The sequence below is a fragment of the Chiloscyllium plagiosum genome, unplaced genomic scaffold (assembly GCF_037043375.1).
Source record: "Chiloscyllium plagiosum isolate Xiang-an unplaced genomic scaffold, Cpla_swu_hap1 HiC_scaffold_13, whole genome shotgun sequence".
In the NCBI taxonomy this organism is placed as follows: Eukaryota; Metazoa; Chordata; class Chondrichthyes; order Orectolobiformes; family Hemiscylliidae; genus Chiloscyllium; species Chiloscyllium plagiosum.
Genome location: NW_028270151.1, coordinates 68,380,392 through 68,397,911, shown reverse-complemented (window position 1 = coordinate 68,397,911; position 17,520 = coordinate 68,380,392). Strand labels below are relative to the sequence as shown.

Sequence of the window (17,520 nt, the reverse complement as noted above, 5' to 3'; positions counted from 1 at the left end):
CGATCTCAGCTACAAGGACGACGGCACGTGTCCGCCGCCCTCCCCTAAAGTCTCGGGCTGCTGTGCCTTCGGGTCTGACAGCTACCAGTCTCCACCAGTCCACTGGGCAAGCTGCCCGGACCAGCTGGTGTATGTCCCTCAGGTGTAGCCGGTGTCCTACCCATAAACTATCCAGCTCTTCCCAGAACCTGGTGTTTGCGCTCTGGGGCTGTAATATGCCTAGGGAGGCCATAATATGCTGCCTCTCCCCTGGACTGAAGAGTTTATAATTCACTTTGGGCTCTAAGTCTGTCCCTCCTCTAGTAGCAGTCAGCATGGTTGCTCACTGGTTCGCACTGCTGCCTCACAGCACCAGGAACCCAGGTTCCATTCCTGCCTCGGGTGGCTGTCTGTGTGGAGTTTGCACATTCTCCCCGTGTCTGCATGGGTTTCCTCCGGGTGCTCTAGTTTCCTCCCACATTCCAAAGATGTGCAAGTTAGGTGAATTGGCCATGCTAAATTGCCCATAGTGTTAGATGCATTAGTCAGGGTTAAAACAGGGTAGGGGAATGGGTCTGGGTGGGTTCTCTTCAGAGAGCTGAAGGACCTGTTTTCATACTGTAGGGAATCTAATCGAACCGGCGCTAAGTTATACTCTTGCATGGCTCATCCAAAACAGGGAGCAGTTGATCCTTGCTGGACAGTCTCGTAAGGAGGAAGCGAATCCACATCTGAATTTTTGTGCACCCTCCTTAACTCCTGCTCTAACTCGTGTACCCTGTCCTCCAGCTCTTTAACTTGTTCCTGGTCCTTTCTCCACCTATTCGCGGAGGCACTCACTTGTTCAATTAGACTGGCTAATTGGTACACTAACATTACCCCTATCCTTTTAGTTTTATTCCGTTTCTGTGTTTCTATCCACACTCTCTGTTGTGTTAATGTCTTGGATGGATCCCAACCACTTTCCTACATTTGCTCTGTCAACCCTTGTCTGTCTGCCTTGTATTTCTCAATAAGGGAACCTACAGTATCCCCCCTAAAACTTTGATCTGCCATTTAGCAGGTTGTGTAGCCCCGGATACCACCAACAGTAAAGTGTTCCTAGCCAGTGGGGACTTCTCTACACCCTGGCTAATAATACTGTCCCAGCACCATTCATACCCCTTAGCATCCTCCTAGCAAGATGCGCTCTCTACCGGTGGGACCTCTCTACCCTCCCGGCCACCACTACTAGTTGGTACCTACTGGTCAGCTGGGAATGCTGGCTCAATACGGTGTGCTCTCTACCGGGATTCCTCTATCCTCCCAGCCACCTCTACTGACCCAACACTTCACAATACGCCAAGAAACCTACATCTAACCCGGTGTGCTCTCTACCGATGGGACTCTTTATCCTCTCAGCCACCACCACTATTCAAGTTCTGTCATTCTACTACGTACTGACACGGTTACTCACAGTGTCCATGCTCCCCACCTTGGTAATGTGCGCTCCACTGAGGTTTGGCTCTTTGTCAGTGATCAACTCCTCATCCTCACCACATTGGAAATTACAAATACAAACAGCACCCAACTTTCAACTTAAACTATAACTGGGCTCTGCGTTGCTCGCCCCTACAGAGTCCAATGTTACCTGACTTTGCCACTTGTGCTTCACAACTCCTAGTGCCTTCGGCGCCTCAATTCCCACTTCAAGTCACAAACTTCACGTGGTGGGGGGGTGGCTACCCCTCTTAACAACCAGTTTAGGGCAGGGTTTTTGAGACAGGTACTATCTTGTCCTCTGGCTGTTTCAGCACAAGCAGCAGGTTCTTACAACAGTTAATACAGTTAACACTTATTCGACCCAGACATGTACTTAAATTTTTTTAACTCAGTACTGTAGCAAATTAGACATTAAAATCTGTATACCATTTAAACTGTGTCTTTGGCCCAGTCTGACTCTTCCTGTTTGCAGGGACAAATTGATTCTTGCCCTGGATCCCCAGTTGTGGCCTTCAACCAGGGCACCTGTAATAAGAAACCTGCTCACAGTGCCAATTGTTGTGGGGGAAAAACACCAGTCCCAGAGTCAAAATCAGGTCTCAATGACCGAGTTTATTGCACAAGGAAATACCAGAGTTCTGGGGAGAGAAAGACACCTACAACACAGTGTTCAGCTGCGAGTCTTCTCTCAACCTGGGACACATGTCAAGATACTTTTATACGTTTTGTAACATAATAGGTCAGTGATGAGGTTATTGTCTTTGTAACATAGATTGTTTACTGTAAACATTGCAGAATCGTTGATAATTTCGGTGCAGTTATTGTCAGTCTTTGTGAATTTTAGCGTGGGCGTTATCAGTTTCAGCGCGGATATTGTCAATTTCAATGTCTGCGCGGAAGTCCATTACTGTCATAATGGGCGCTAATTGCTCTGCCTGAGAAGGTTGATTGCTGCAGCCCTGGCTATTAGCACTTTGTATTGCATTCGTATCAAACAGTTAGAATTTCTATCCAAGGTGTTGGCTAGACCCAGACATTTCGGCAGGCAGTATACGCTACTCATGTGTATTCTCTCCCCCACCCACCTCACAACTAGGTTGTGAGCGCATTGTATGGCCTCAGACAATATCTGTGTTTGCCTGCTGTACATCTCTATGACTCTATGACTCTCTCCATATTGTGGTTCAGCAACAATCTTGTGTGTCAAGTGGCCAACTTATAGCTTAGCAGCCATGTTGTGTGTCCATTCACTTCGTGTCACTCTACCCCATGCCATCTCCCACTTCAAGATCTTAAAGCACGTCTTTGTAATTAGTTAGGGAAGTTATTGAAAAATCTTTAATTTGTCATCACAAACTTCAATGCGAACAAACGTCATTGCAATAAAGACAAATCCACCACAGTAGTTGATGTCAACTGCTCAATTCAAATGATCTTGTATTAATGATGGTGTTAAACACCTTTTTTAATTGTGGTAACTGCTATTAGGATTACATATTTTATTTGGAAATATAACTTGGAAAACAACTGCTTGGTTTATTGCTTCTTTTTACAACTAGAAGCAAAATTGCAACTTGGTGATATTCATTTTTTGGTTACACAGGGGTATGTAGTGCCTACGGGTTCTTTCAGAAAAAAAACTTCCCAGCAATGATTTTTGGATTTGTTAGAAGTTGCAATTTTGTGAAGTGAACTGAGAAAACAGTAGTAGAATTTTGACCTCCCAAAGCCTGCAGACCAATTTCTCTCATTCACTCACTCACTCTCACAATGAGAGAAAACCAGCATTAAAACATCCTAACCCAAGCAAAAACCCCCTCAGATCCAACTGACTGACTGACTCCTGAATTGAGAACAGGTGCAGTTCACAACTTGATATTGTTACCAAAAAAAGGGAGCTGTGAAAAAAAAAATCACCTCACTCCAGCCTTGTGGTTAGAACTGTCGATCAACGTTACCTCTAAGCAGCTGCACAGTTGCTGGGAAGCTCTGCAAATGTCAAATGGCAGGCACTGCATAGCTTCTGCTTTCAGAAGGCACTGCCACGTATTTAGCTCAGAGGTTCGTGTAGCATTATTATTAATTCAAATTATAGTGAAAGTTGATCTTGATCCATCAAATTACTGATTTACCTGGATACTTACCTGATAATGTCATGCTAGTTAATCATTGGTCAAAGATTAGCCAATGTGACCAAATTCAGTACGAGAATCAATAATCCCCAAATCTCCCCAACTTGATTCCACCTTAAGTCTTTTAACCACCACCAACCCCTCGGCCAGACGACCTGACTGACCCAATCTACTTTCTATACCATGACCACTCCTATTCCAAATACTTACCCTGATACAGTTTGACTCTACCCCACTACCTTCCCTTGACCCAACTACCCACCCATCTGATCAGATACAAGCAAACTTTCTTTTCTGCCATCACCCCCTTACTGGATCCAGCTGAAAAGATAAAATATGGTCAGGTGCAGAAGGCTTCACAGACAGTGGAAATATCCACAACATTGCTAATTGGGAGATCTGCACGATAATGTCAAATATAATGTCACTACAAGGACCTCGAGGAAGAGCCAGTCTCCCTGCTTAAATAGTGATGTTGTTGAGCTGTTGGTTCAGGAAGTGCTGGAAAGGTTATTCTCCATCCCTTATGTTTGGAAAATCAATGAGGCAAAAGTCTTTTCACCAGGGTAAGGGAGTCCAAAACTAGAGGGCATAGGCTTCAATTAGAGGGGAAAGATTTAAAAGGGACCAAAGGAATGACTTTTTCATGCAGAGGTTGATGTGTGTATGGAATGAGCTTTCAGAGGAGGTGGTGGAAGCTGGTACAATTACATCATTTAAAAGGCATTTGGATGAGTATATGAATAGGAAGGGTTTAGAGGGATATGGGCCATATGCTGACAAATAGAACTAAGTTAGTTTAGGATATTTGTTCAGCATGGAGAGTTGGACCGAAGGTTTATTCCTAGCTGTACCTCTCTATGACTCCATGGCTGTAAGTACATTTGGCTGAGAAATGACTGATACTGTGTATTGGAGGCATTTACTTTAAGGGTTCTGGTTTCAATGCCAGAAACAGTTCTTTCACATTCGCAAGAGATGCACGATAATTAGCTTTGTGTAATATCCACTGTTATTTTTGTAGTGGTACCAATATCATGTGTATGTCTACCAGTAAGACATTCATTCCTGTCTTTTTGCACCTTCCTGTCAGTGTCCATTAAATCCCAGATGTTTTCAAGACCCCATTTGCCAAACCAGGACAATCCATTATTAACTCCTTGTCTGTATTTATGCTCTGCAAGTTTCTGTCCTCACACATCCTATAGTTACATCTTACCATATGGGTTAGGAAGGAGTCTTTGGGAGGAACCTTTTTGGGGTCTGAAAGATATTTGAAAACAAGAAATGTGACAGAATTATGGACCACAAGGTCCGGAGCAATATGCTGCATCCTTCTGGGTGTCAAGGCAAGATTCTTGCTAGGAAATGGCGAGTTACTGATTGAGGGGTATCATTGCTTGTTAAGGACAGTATTAAATACACATCTTGCCTCATTAATATGCAACTTCATGTCCCCTATCCTGCTGTGAGTGAGGCAATGGCAAGAATTCTCAATGTGGAAGATAGAGCCAGTGCCTGGCAACTTCAGCTCATCACTGACATTGTGGTCACTATACAACAGCATCTCAGGGCACGATCCATGGGCACCAGTCACATGCCTCTTCATCCACAGGCATTGATATCCAATATTTGCCACCCCTAAAGATCCTCATGGTATCTCTTTGGTCAACTTGTGGAATGAATAGAAAATACACGGCTGCATTGCCGACATTGAAGGGCTGCTGTGAGGACACCATGCATGTCAGGGCAAGCACCCAGCTCATGGGTTGGATCAGGCTGCACCTAAGGGCTGCTAACTTGCTCTCTTAGAACTCTCACTCACTTAGTGCCGACCTGAATGCTCACAGCACCTATGCCTCACTATATCTGTTAGCACATTGGCACTTCTGACAGAACCTAATGACTATCAGTTTGTGGACCTGACACAGACTGGCTGCTTGTCATTACGGATTTGTGTGGGGTGGTGGGGAGGCATATTTTTCTGTATGGCACACTGAGACATCAATCTGACCCCTGCAGCACGTGCCAGCTCCCTGTACTGAAAACACCTCTTAGATATTTAACCAAATTTACATCGTGGAAAGTGGGTAGCAGCTGGTCCTCAGTCTCGTCAAGGGAGGTCCCGCTATTGGTGAGGGCATCTCTGTGTTGTCAGTTAGAAGTGCATTCTACACACAGTCCAGGGACTTGGCCAAATCAGGGGTCAGCTCAAGCTGGTCAGAGTTAGGGCATCTGTTCAATTACCATCCAGGGGAGAGGGCAATAGTCTGTCTTGTAGGGCTATCACAAACAATCAGGGGAATCACAGACAGGGAATTGCAAATTCAGCAGTCAAGAAGCCAGTCAGAGGTCTGGTAAATACAGTCCTGGGCATGATGCATTGATCATTGAGGAGGGTGCAAGAGACGGTTTTAAGGGCAATTGGTGGATCACTGCCGTACGTTAGTGGATACTCATGGCTGTGCAGGGGAAACAGAGGCTTGTTTGAGGTAGGAACAAGTGGGAGGTGGGCAAGTCAAGGTATGAGGAGGGTTTGTGGCACAGTGGAAACATAGAAATGGGCTGTCACGGTCATGCAAGATAAAATGGAGACAATGAGGCATTGGTTATGGGTGTACCTAGCGGCTAGGCAAAGTATGGAGCTGACAGTGTCTGCTGAGATCATATCACTTGCTGTTCACTAAACATTAACTACAACTGGAAGATGGCTGGGAAAATACCCAGGATGGGCAGATTCAGTGTTAGTTCAATGAACTAAAGCATGGGATCCATGTTTACAGGACCCTGCGACATTGAAGGGGCAAATACATGCAGCAGCCATTTGCAAATTGTCACTCCATTTAATTTGCACTCATTTAATCACCCATAAGCATTGTATGTAGAATGAATGTGCTTCGGGTTCAAATGCTGGTCAAAGGCAGTTTCACCATCAACAACAATAAAAAAAACCAAAGAACTGCAGATGTTGGAAATCAGATTTGCTGGGAAAACACAGCATCTGTGGAGAGAAAACAGTGTTAATGTTTCACGTCCAGTGACCCTTCTTCAGAACAGAATTTTCACCATGCCATTGATGCTAGCAGATTGAAAATTGTCATATCAATAATGCATGCAATAGTGGCAATAACTTGAGAAGGCAATTACTGCTCAAAAGTGTCTCATAACTTGTGAAACTTGCAAGGGTGCTGTGGGAGGTGGAGATAATCACTTCATCTATGACATGGATATTATGATGTACTCTAATGAATGCAATGGTAAGTTTCATGATTAATGTAGATCTGGGAAGGGAAAGGGGCAGAGTGCAGCAGGCATACCGTTTTTGATGTGTTGTGTTAGACACTCAGCCAGCGTGACACCTTCAACAACTTGGGGCACATGCTGAGATGCCATTTGATTTTTAGCACTAATGACATACTGTTGTCTGTAACGTGATGGTTACTCTTCACTTCAGGGTTGATCGGTGAGACCAAGGTCTTTCATTGTTCAAATTCTTTCAAGTGCTCTTGGTTTTTTTCTGTCATTTTCCCACAGAGGGAGAGAAAAAGGGAGAGATAAATGTTTTCAGCTCATGTGCCCTGGATGTTTCCACTTCACTTACAACTTTTGAACACTCTGCAAATCTACCAATCAGAGAGCTGGGGTCAGGTGGAATTTTCTTCCCTCAAACGATTTTTGGAGTTGCTCAATCTCAAATATCTCCTTTTCTGCTTTCCAATGCAACATTGTCTAACATAATTAAATTTATGCAAAACTTGATTTTCAAATTGCAGAACACCTGATAGTTCAGCTGCACAAGCAGTTCAACTTCCATTTCAGTAAACAAAAAGGAAAATATGTTGTCTCTAACAAAACTGGTATCTGGTTTCATCACCAAAATACTTTTAATGCCAGAAAAATGGAGAGCAAATTATGAAGAACAGAGGTCCTCTGGCATTTAGTGTTTACCTTTTGTATTGCTTAGTCTGCCAGTATTATCCAAGTTGCCTCGCGACAGTGTGATAATACCCGGCCCCCCATGGAGAACTTACCTGAGTTTCACTTACTCTGGATGCATTTGGGTTGGTATTGCCTATTGCATGTCCATTAACAAGTTATTCTTTGAGAATTAGAAATACCATAATCAGACACAGTTGTGCTGAGTAGAAAATTAATGAAGGATAGAGTTGGGGCCCATAAGCAACAAACGGGATAAAACTGCTCACTGAAGCAAAGAGCACAGCAAAGGTAGTAAATGAAAGGTCTTTACCAACTTCGAAAATGGTGATAATAGTCCAATTGAAACTGTGGGTGTTAAGCAACTGAGCAGTATAGTGATAGACAAAGAAGACATGCTAAAAAGGCTGGCAGCGCTCCAGGTAGTGAAGACGGCAAGCCTGGATGGGAGACATTCTAGGTTGCTGTTGGAGGTAGGAGAGCAAATTGTGCAGCTATTGAAAGAAAGTTGCCAGACCCTTCTGAACATAGGATCAGTCCTGGGGCACAGATGAATTGCAAATGTGACACCGTTATTTAAGGGGCAAAGGATAACTGAGGAAATTATAGACTTGTCAGCGTGACGTGAATCGTTGGAAAATGATGGAGGCTGTAATGCAAAACAAATTATTATTCTCAAAGTGTACATTTATCTTAATACTAGATAGTCAACATGGCTTTGTTAAGGGCAGGTCAAGTCTGACAAATTTAATTGAGTTCTTTGATGTGGTGAACTAGGTAGTGGATAAGGGTATTGCTCTGGATATTGTATATTTGGACTTTCAGAGAGCATTTGCTATGGTACAATATTCAGGTTGGTTAGTAAGTTAGAAATGTTTGGGTTTAATGGGTCCCTTGCAATATTTAGAGGTTGGCTAAATGATAGGAAACAGAGGATAGGTATAGATGGGCATTTCTCAGATTAGGGGTGAGTTGAAAGTGGTGTTACCCAAGGATTGCTGTTGCGACCCTTGTTTTTTTCTGATTTTTATGAATGAGTTGGAAATGAGTGTCAAAGGCAAAATCTCTCAATTTGCAGATGATTCTAACGTAGGGAGAATAGTGAGTTGTGAGGATGACGCTGAATTATTTTACAGAGACATTGACAAGTTGGCCAAATAGGCAGACACCTGGCAGATGAATTTCAATACAGAGAAATGTAAGGTAGTGCATTTAGGGAGAAGAAATACAAGAACCAATACAGGCTCAATGGTGCCGCTTTAAGGGGAGTACAGGTACACAGAGCCTCAGGGTTCATGTGACTTATTCCCTGAAGGTAGCCAGGCAATTTGAAACAGTTGTTAAGAAGGCCTGTAGGATCTTTGGGGTTTTTTAAATTGAGGCACAGAGTATAACAGCAAGGAAGTGATGCAACACCCCTACAAATAGAGTCATAGAGATTTACAGCATGGAAACAGACCCCTCGGTCTAACCTGTCCATGCCAATGACTCTTAAATGTTGCAATTGTACCAGCCTCCACCATTGGTCAGGCAACATTTGGAATATTGCGTTCAGTTCTTGACACCTTATTTAAGGAAGGATGTTAAAGGCCTGAAGAGATTTACTAGAACAATGTCAGGAATGAGGAATTTTAGATGCAAGGAATGATGAAAGAAATTGGGCTTATTCTACTTGGAGCAAAGAGGATTAAGAGGTGGCCTTATTGAGCTGTTCAAAAATTTAACAAATGAGACGATGCTGCCCCTTTAAGAAAGTTATTTTGTCCTTAGATTTTTTTCAAGAGGGGTCATAAAGGTAGAGGTGCTGATATGTCTGGAGGTAACTATTTTAACAATTACAATGGAGTGGTCAGTTCTCCGAGTTCAGGTTTTTTTCTAGTTTGATTTGTCTTAGAAGGCAGCTGGAAGGTGCTGTTAGCAGAAAAGCTGTTACAGTGAAATAGATTCCATGTTTCAGCAGATGTTTCTTGCCTGACTCTTTTCTCTGAAAACTCTATTGCATGTAAGAACCTGCATTTGAATTTACCTCTTGCCAAGGGGTGTGTTTATGAAATGGTGCAGGAATTGGAACAGCTCCTTTGCTAAGTTGCAAATATTGAGTCAGTTGTGCTTTAAAATAATTAAGTTATTCTAAATTCTGTTTTCTTTTGCTCGCGTTTCAACCATAGCATTTAGATAAATTCTGTTTTGCTTCAAGCTGAGTGGTTTGACCAGCTGATCACTCCGGAAATATCCACTTTATATCTGCATTTAAAATAAGAAAAAGTGATGGTCTGGGCTCTGTTCTTAAAATGTTTCAAGGGGGGCTGGCCTGGTTGACAACACAGGGAAAGAAAGATATTTTGTTTTCACAAGTGAGTATGTCAGCAGCCAGTGAACCACAATTTCAATATTGTCAGCAAGACTGCTAGGACTGAAATGAGAAGTAACTTCTTTATTCAGAGAGTTGTTAGGATTTGGAATCTGCTGCCTGGCAGCATGATGGAGCTGGATTCGATAGGAGTTTCAAAAGAGAGCTGGACGTATATTTGAAAGTGATGAATTTAGAGGGCTACAGAGATAGGTCTGGAGAAAGGGATTAGTGGATAACTGTTTTGGGAGTCAGCACAGACATTAGACTCCATCTGTACTGTAAATTTCTATGACTCTATGGAAGTTATCCCTATTTGAAGTAACAGTTTAATCTCCTGTTGTCACGTAAGGCACATTTACAACAAATTCACCAATTTAGCCTGTAAAGAGATCTTATGATGCTTGCAGGTTAGCGATTGTCTACTAAAAGCCAATAGCAAAGTGACAGTGTCACTAGATGAGTAATCCAGAGACCCAGGCAATGTTTTGGGTATGTGGGTTCAGTTCCCACCACAGCAGATATAAATTTGAATTCACTGAAAATTTGGGATTAAAAAGCTGGTCGAATGGTGATTGTCTAACAACTGTCGATTGTAGTTGATTGATTGATTTATTATCATGTGTACCTAAGCTTTGTTTACAAGCAGTATGGGCAGATCGTATAGTAAGCAAGATCATAGGGTGAAGAAAGACTTGGACAGAAGCATACAGGTTACATTGCACTGGGCATGCGCTAGACAAGATTAACAGCAAGATTAGCAAGATCACCAAACCCCTCTGTGCCCTCAGGAAGGAGATGTGCCATAGTTACCTGGTTTGGCTTATATGCAATTCCAGATCCACAGCAATACAATTGATTCTTAATTGCCCTCTGATCAATTATGAACTGGCAGTAATTCCTGCTTAGCAAATAATGTCCATGTCCTGTGAGCAAATTAAAAAATTGTAAGCTGAGATGCTCACACTGCAGCTGAAGAATACACAGCCAAAATGGGACTGGGTGACTAGACAGGAAGAACACGAGGGAAGTAGCACAGAAGGCTCCAGGGGGCATCTCCCACTCTTAAAGGGGGATGGTTTCTTTGGAGAATGCCGCAAGTGCCAAGTCCTTGGCACCAGGAATGACTCAGTTGCACAAGGAGATAGGGCTGAGGGGGTAACAAAGATTAAAGCATTTGTGATACAAGATTTTAAAAGAGGAATAGATGGTTGTTTCTGTGGCCATAGATATGACAGAAGATTGGTATGTTACCTTACTGATGCCAAGCTACAGGATATCCCTGAGCACTTCAGGACATTATTGAGGAGAAAAGGAGAACAACCAGCAGAGGTCTTGGCCCATATGAATACTAGTGGAGGGATAGGGTCCTGCAAACAGATGTAACCCCACTATTTCAAAAAAGGAGAGAGGGAGAAAACTATCCATTACAGACCAGTTACCCCAACATCACCAATAGCAAACATACTGAAGTTATAAAGGATACAATAACAGTACACTTTGAAAATACCTGCAGGATTACACAAAGTCAACATGGCTTTGACAAGCCTAGTGCAGGTTTTAGAGGATGTAACTTAGAGAATAATTAAGGGACATCCAGTGGATGTGGTGTATTTGGATTTTCAGAAAGCTTTTGATAATGTTCCCCCTAACGTGTTAGTGTGCAAAATGGGACTGAATCACAAAATCACAGAATCATAAGTGCTACGGCACAGAAGGAGGACCTTGGCCAATCATCCCTGCACCAGCTCCATTGGTGACTTTTGTTAGCATTTGTGGTGATGAGAGCTGCTGTCACTGCTCACTCCCACCTGGGTCCTTCTAGATTCTCAGCTTTACTGCCTAGAATTTGTACTTGGGCCATGAATTGTTATCTTGTGCTATGGCTGACCTCAACTTTGTTTCCATTTCTACCCTATTTGTCACACCTTAATTTTCTTCCATGATTCTTTTGCAGGCCTTCTTGATTGCTCTCATCTACGGTATTTATTTGAATGGATACAACTCAGCAGTTTCTTACTCTCTTCAAAACTCTCAAGTTTCCTACCCTTTCTGGGAGGAGTGTCCTGCAATCAGCATCACAACAAAGCCGTCCAATGCAGGCACATCATAGTAAAGCAGAATGGGAAGAGTGTCAAGAAGCAGAGGTTTGACTGAGTATTATTGCTGTAATTTAAGGCCTTAATTTAAAGTTTATAGGTTGTCGAGCTCTTCTCTTGATTTTAAATAATCAACAGCTGGAGACTGAATATAGGTTTTTATGGTCATTTTATGTGAGTGACACAAGGAGAGATTTGCCTCCATTATTAGATGGAAGCAAAACTCTGGAGCATACAGAAGAGTTGATTTTACTTTTGCATTCTCTTTTCTACATTGCAAATTTCTTTCATACATAGCACATCAAACAAATATCCCTTCTGTGTCATAGGTTAATGTATTAAGGTCTTCTTCATGCAGTCAGTATCTAACCAATCAATCTCTCCCTAGATGTTGCTATCTCTTTTTTTGTCAGTGTCTATCCTAGACTTTCTCCCCCTCCCAACAGCACTTTTATAATGTTTTTATTAATATTGTCCCCTGTTCGCACAGATGCATACAGAGACGCTACTGACATAGTCTCTAAACTGCATAAAGTTCATGCCATATAAAGTTGAAATAATTTGGTATATTCATATCATACATTGGAATCAGAGTCACCCTTCTATCTCACGTGTGCTGTTCCATTCAGATTGGCAAGGCTGATGTAAAGATACGGTTCTGATCTTGCCAACTTTTAATACTTGCAATACTACTTCACGAACTGGGATAACCCATGATGCCTTGTTCTACAAGTGTCCATGTAAATATTAAACAAGTCACTAATCACTTTATCATTGATCAATCAGTCCGCCATCAATCTCTTAAACTTAGTACAATCCTGTTTTTAATTAAATCATCTTTTGGTTTCGCAAATTCACTGGAGTCTGAAAGCTTAGTTAGTACTGATAAATGAAACCGTCAGTCCCAGTATTGAGAACGGCCCGGTGGCACAGTGGTTAGCACTGCTGCCTCACAGCGCCAGAGACCTGGGTTAAATTCCCGCCTCAGGCGACTGACTGTATGGAGTTTGCACGTTCTCCCTGTGTCTGCGTGGGTTTCCCCCCACAGTCCAAAAATGTGCAGGTTAGGTGAATTGGCCACGTTAAATTGCCCATAGTGTTAGGGACAGGGGTAAATGTAGGGGAATGGGTCTGGGTGGGTCGTGCTTCGGCGGGTTGGTGTGGACTTGTTGGACCGAAGGGCCTGTTTCCACACTGTAAGCAATCTAATCTAATATGATTCATACGACAAGTTTACTCGGGGTTCGAAGAGTGCCTTCAAAGCTTTCAGATTTCTGTAGTCTATTTCCTGTCCCTTTGAGAGATTAATATTAGAATATACCTTGAAACATTCTATGTCAAACTGTATTAGACATATGGCCAATCATAGCTGCTCTGGCTTCTTAATTAGATCTGTCACAGTCTCTAACTGCCATATTGTGAGTGGAAAAGCTGTCAATTCTGTTTCACATCAGCTTTAATTTTAACTGGGGCTGGGGCAGTGAAGATTGCAGCCATTGTCTCTTACCCAGTGCTTTCACATGTGGTTACTTGTTGGTTACAATTTCTGTGGCATTTTCACAGCGTTCAACAGTTCTGCCATTTATTGTGTTCTCCTTTGTGGTAGCTATGTTTCTATATCACCCTCAACACTCAAAACCCCAATACATTCCCCCTGGTTATCACATGTACTCTGACACTATGTTGCAGATTCAACTATTACAATGTTCTGTGCATCATATCTTTAAAATTGTTGCCTGCTGTGAGAGCACCACATATTTGAGGTCATATGACTACTGTATTTGTTTTCTTGTCAATTAATGAAATGATGGAAATACAATGACAGCCTACACAGAATCATAAATGTCTCACAGCGCAGCAGAACACCATTTGGCCTATTGTGTCTGCACCAGCTCTTCAAATGATCATCATTACATAGAGGCAATCTCCTGCTTTTTGTCAATGCCCTTGTACATTATTTTCATCCCAATAATTGTCCAATGCCCTCTTGCTTGCTTCAATTTTACCTGCCTCCAACAAATCCACTCAATGAAAACATTTTCCCCAATTTCCCTTGCCTCTTTTGCAAATCATTTTAAATTTATGGCCTCTTGTTCTGTTCCTTTTACAAGTAGGATCTATTTCTCCCTATTTACCCTATCAAGCTTGCTCATGATTTTGGAAACCTCTATCAGATCTCCTTCTAGCCCTCTTATCTCCATGGTGATTCTCTGGAACTATTCTTATAATCGCTCTGCTCTCTCTAATGCATTCACATCCTTCCTATAATGTGGTGCCCAGAACTATATGCAATTCTCCAGCTGAGGTCTAACAAGTTGTTTAAACCAATATAGTGATTGTAATGAGTTCTGCCAGTTGGACCTTGTAGAATATGAGTTCACGATTGGGGCTGTTAAACTGGTCCACTCAGGGATCCCTGGCTGACAGATAACAGCAGGAGTGTTAGATATCCTGTCCACTCTGAGAGCACCAGATATTAAAACCTTTCAAGAGTTGACAGATTTAGTTAAGAAATATTACAACCCCAAGCCTCCTCTAATTCTGAGACACTATCGCTTTAACTTGGCAATTTGACAACCTGGGGAATTGTGTTGGGATTTTGGCTAGGTTAAGATGACTGGCAGAGACAAGTGACTTTGGTTTAACTCTTAATGAGATGCTGAGAGACCATGTTATAGGTGGAATTAATGAAGTAACCATGCAAACGCGCTTACTAGCTGAAGACCAACAGGCATTACAACTGGCTTTTTATTGGAAAATGTGGCAAGTGAAGCTTAGGAATTACAGGGTATGCTCATGGAAGTGGCACTTTCACCAGGCCAACTGAACTTGGGGAACACCACTTAAGTGAAGGCAATTGCATAGCCTCACTCAGGACATATAGTTGATGGAACATGTTCATCTTGGTATCCAATTACCAGCGGCATACCGCAAGGGTCGGTGTTGGGTCCACTGCTGTTCGTCATTTTTATAAATGACCTGGATGAGGGCTTAGAAGGGTGGGTTAGTAAATTTGCGGACGACACTAAGGTCGGTGGAGTTGTGGATAGTAACGAAGGATGTAGTAGGTTGCAGAGAGACATAGATAGGATGCAGAGCTGGGCTGAGAGGTGGCAAATGGAGTTTAATGTGGACAAATGTGAGGTGATACACTTTGGCTGGAGTAATCGGAATGCAAGGTACTGGGCTAATGGTAGGATTGTTGGGAGTGCAGATGAGCAGAGAGATCTCGGTGTCCATGTACACAGATCCCTGAAAGTTGCCTACTGGATTGACAGGGTTGTTAAGAAGACATAGAGTGTTTTGGCCTTTATTAATAGAGAGATTGAGTTCCAGAACCAAGAGGTTATGCTGCAGCTGTACAAAGCTCTGGTACGGCCACACTTGGAGTACTGTGTACAGTTCTGGTCACCGCATTATAAGAAGGATGTGGAAGCTTTGGAAAGGGTGCAGAGGAGAGTTACTAGGATGTTGCCTGGTATGGAAGAAATGTCTTACGAGGAAAGGCTGAGGGCCTTGAGGCTGTTCTCGTTAGAGAGAAGAAGGTTGAGAGGTGACTTAATAGAGACATACAAGATAATCAGATACAAGATACGGTGGACAGGGAGAGCCTTTTTCCAAGTATGGGGACGGCAAACACGAGGGGACACAACTTTAAAGTGAGGGGAGACAGATATAAGACAGATGTCAGAGGTGGTTTCTTTACTCAGAGAGTAGTAAGGGTATGGAATGCTTTGTCTGCATCGGTAGTAGATTCGCCAAGTTTGAGTACAGAAAAATGTGTTGCTGGAAAAGTGCAGCAGGTCAGGCAGCATCCAAGAAGCAGGAGAATCGATGTTTCAGGCATAAGCTCTTCTTCAGGAATTATGCCTGAAACATCGATTCTCCTGCTCCTTGGATGCTGCCTGACCTGCTGCACTTTTCAAGCAACACATTTTTCAGCTCTGATCTCCAGCATCTGCAGTCCTCACTTACTCCAAGTTTAAGTGCATCTAAGTCGTCATTGGACAGGAAAATGGACGTACATGGAATAGTGTAGGTGGGATGGGCTTCAGATTAGTATGACAGGGCGGTGCAACATTGAAGGGTCTGTACTGCACTGTAATGTTCTATGTTCTATATACTGAACAGAGGGACTCTGGGTCAGTCAACATCAAAACCCCAAAACAAAGCCAAGCCTCGGCCAACTGGTTAAAATTTTCTTCAGTATCCAGGATGGTAAGCCATTGTTGTTGCTGCCAGTTTGAGGACTCGAGAGAGCAAAAGAGTCCCACCAGACCTAAATTAAGTAAAAGAGCCTAACTTGAATATGCAAGCTCATAGGCTAATACCCAAGCGAGTGCACACCATGAAAAGACCACCAGCAACTGGCTTGGAACAGTTTAATTGCTTAGCAACATCCAAATCAGAACCAATCAAAATAACTATCTGGTTAAATGGCAACCTGGTTCCAATGGAGCTTGATACTGGTGCAATTCTATCAATGATTTACCAGTCTTTAACAAAATTCATTCTGGACTCCAACCCTTAAGTTGGCATAAGACCTCAGCTAGGCTGAGAGCCTATATCAGGAAACCTTTGGTGATTATGGGTACAACCTTAGTTCCGGTCTCATATGAGGAGCAGCTGGTTCAGTTACGACTGCTTGTAGTAAAAGGATCAAGCCAAAGCCTGAGTGCAGAGAAAGATTCACCTTGATGGGCTCGATCAGAAAATAAACTCCTAATTGAATACCTGGACATTTTCAGGAAGATCTAGGGACTATCGAAGGAGCCGAGGCCACCTTGCATGTTGACCAGGAAGCAATTCCATGATTATGCAATGCCCACCCAATGCCATTTGCCTTATGGGTAAAAGGAGAGGCAGAAATCAGGAGGCTGGAAAGTGAAGGAATCATCAAACCAGTACAATTTGCAGAATGGACAGCACTGGTCATGCTGATTGTGAAGCCTGATGGCTCAGTTCATCTTTGTGGGGATTTTAAACAAATGGTAAACCCCTTCTCACAACTGGATAAATACTCAATCCCTTGTATAGAAGACTTAGATAGATATTAGAGAATAGTAACATTTGGGGCGGCATGGTGGCTAAATGGTCAGTGCTGATGTCTCACAGCACAAGGGACCCAGATTTGATTCCAGCCTCAACTGATTGTGTAGAGTTTGCACATTCTCCCCATGTCTGCATGGGTTGTCACCGGGTTCTCCAGTTTCCTCCCACAGTCCAAGGATGTTCAGTGGATTGGCCAGGCTAAGTTGTCCTGTAAGGTAGAGGGTTGTTTAGGCTAGATGGATTAGCTATGCGAAATACAAGGTTATGAGGGAGGGGGTGGGTGGGTGTGGGTGGGATGCTCTTTGGAGGGTTGTTGTAGTCTCGATGGCCTGTTTCCACAATGTAGGAACTCTATGAAATGTAAATACAACTTTCTTTTGGATTTACAATCTAATTTAATCACAATTTGGATATCATTACCGTGGTAACACATCTTTGAGGCCCATGAAAGCATAACAATTCTAGATAACAGGAATCATTGAGGGACTAT

General features: G+C 42.8%; 2 long non-coding RNA genes across 3 annotated transcripts in view; one reads left to right on the top strand and one right to left on the bottom strand.

The window, feature by feature from the left end:
• LOC148148333 (uncharacterized) overlaps positions 1-11,975 on the top strand; it is a 30,390-nt gene extending 18,415 nt beyond the window's left edge. Inside the window, exon 3 of the long non-coding RNA XR_015759210.1 lies at positions 11,837-11,975. This is a non-coding gene — a long non-coding RNA (uncharacterized LOC148148333). The remainder of the gene's footprint in view (positions 1-11,836) is intronic.
• Positions 6,432-17,520, bottom strand: part of LOC122555825 (uncharacterized) — a 25,772-nt gene continuing 14,683 nt past the window's right edge. Inside the window, exons 3-4 of one of the 2 annotated variants that reach the window (XR_015759209.1) lie at positions 10,693-10,805; positions 6,432-6,594 (exon numbers count right to left, since the gene is read on the bottom strand). This is a non-coding gene — a long non-coding RNA (uncharacterized LOC122555825). The remainder of the gene's footprint in view (positions 6,595-10,692; positions 10,806-17,520) is intronic. The other variant, XR_015759208.1, reaches the window with a different exon arrangement.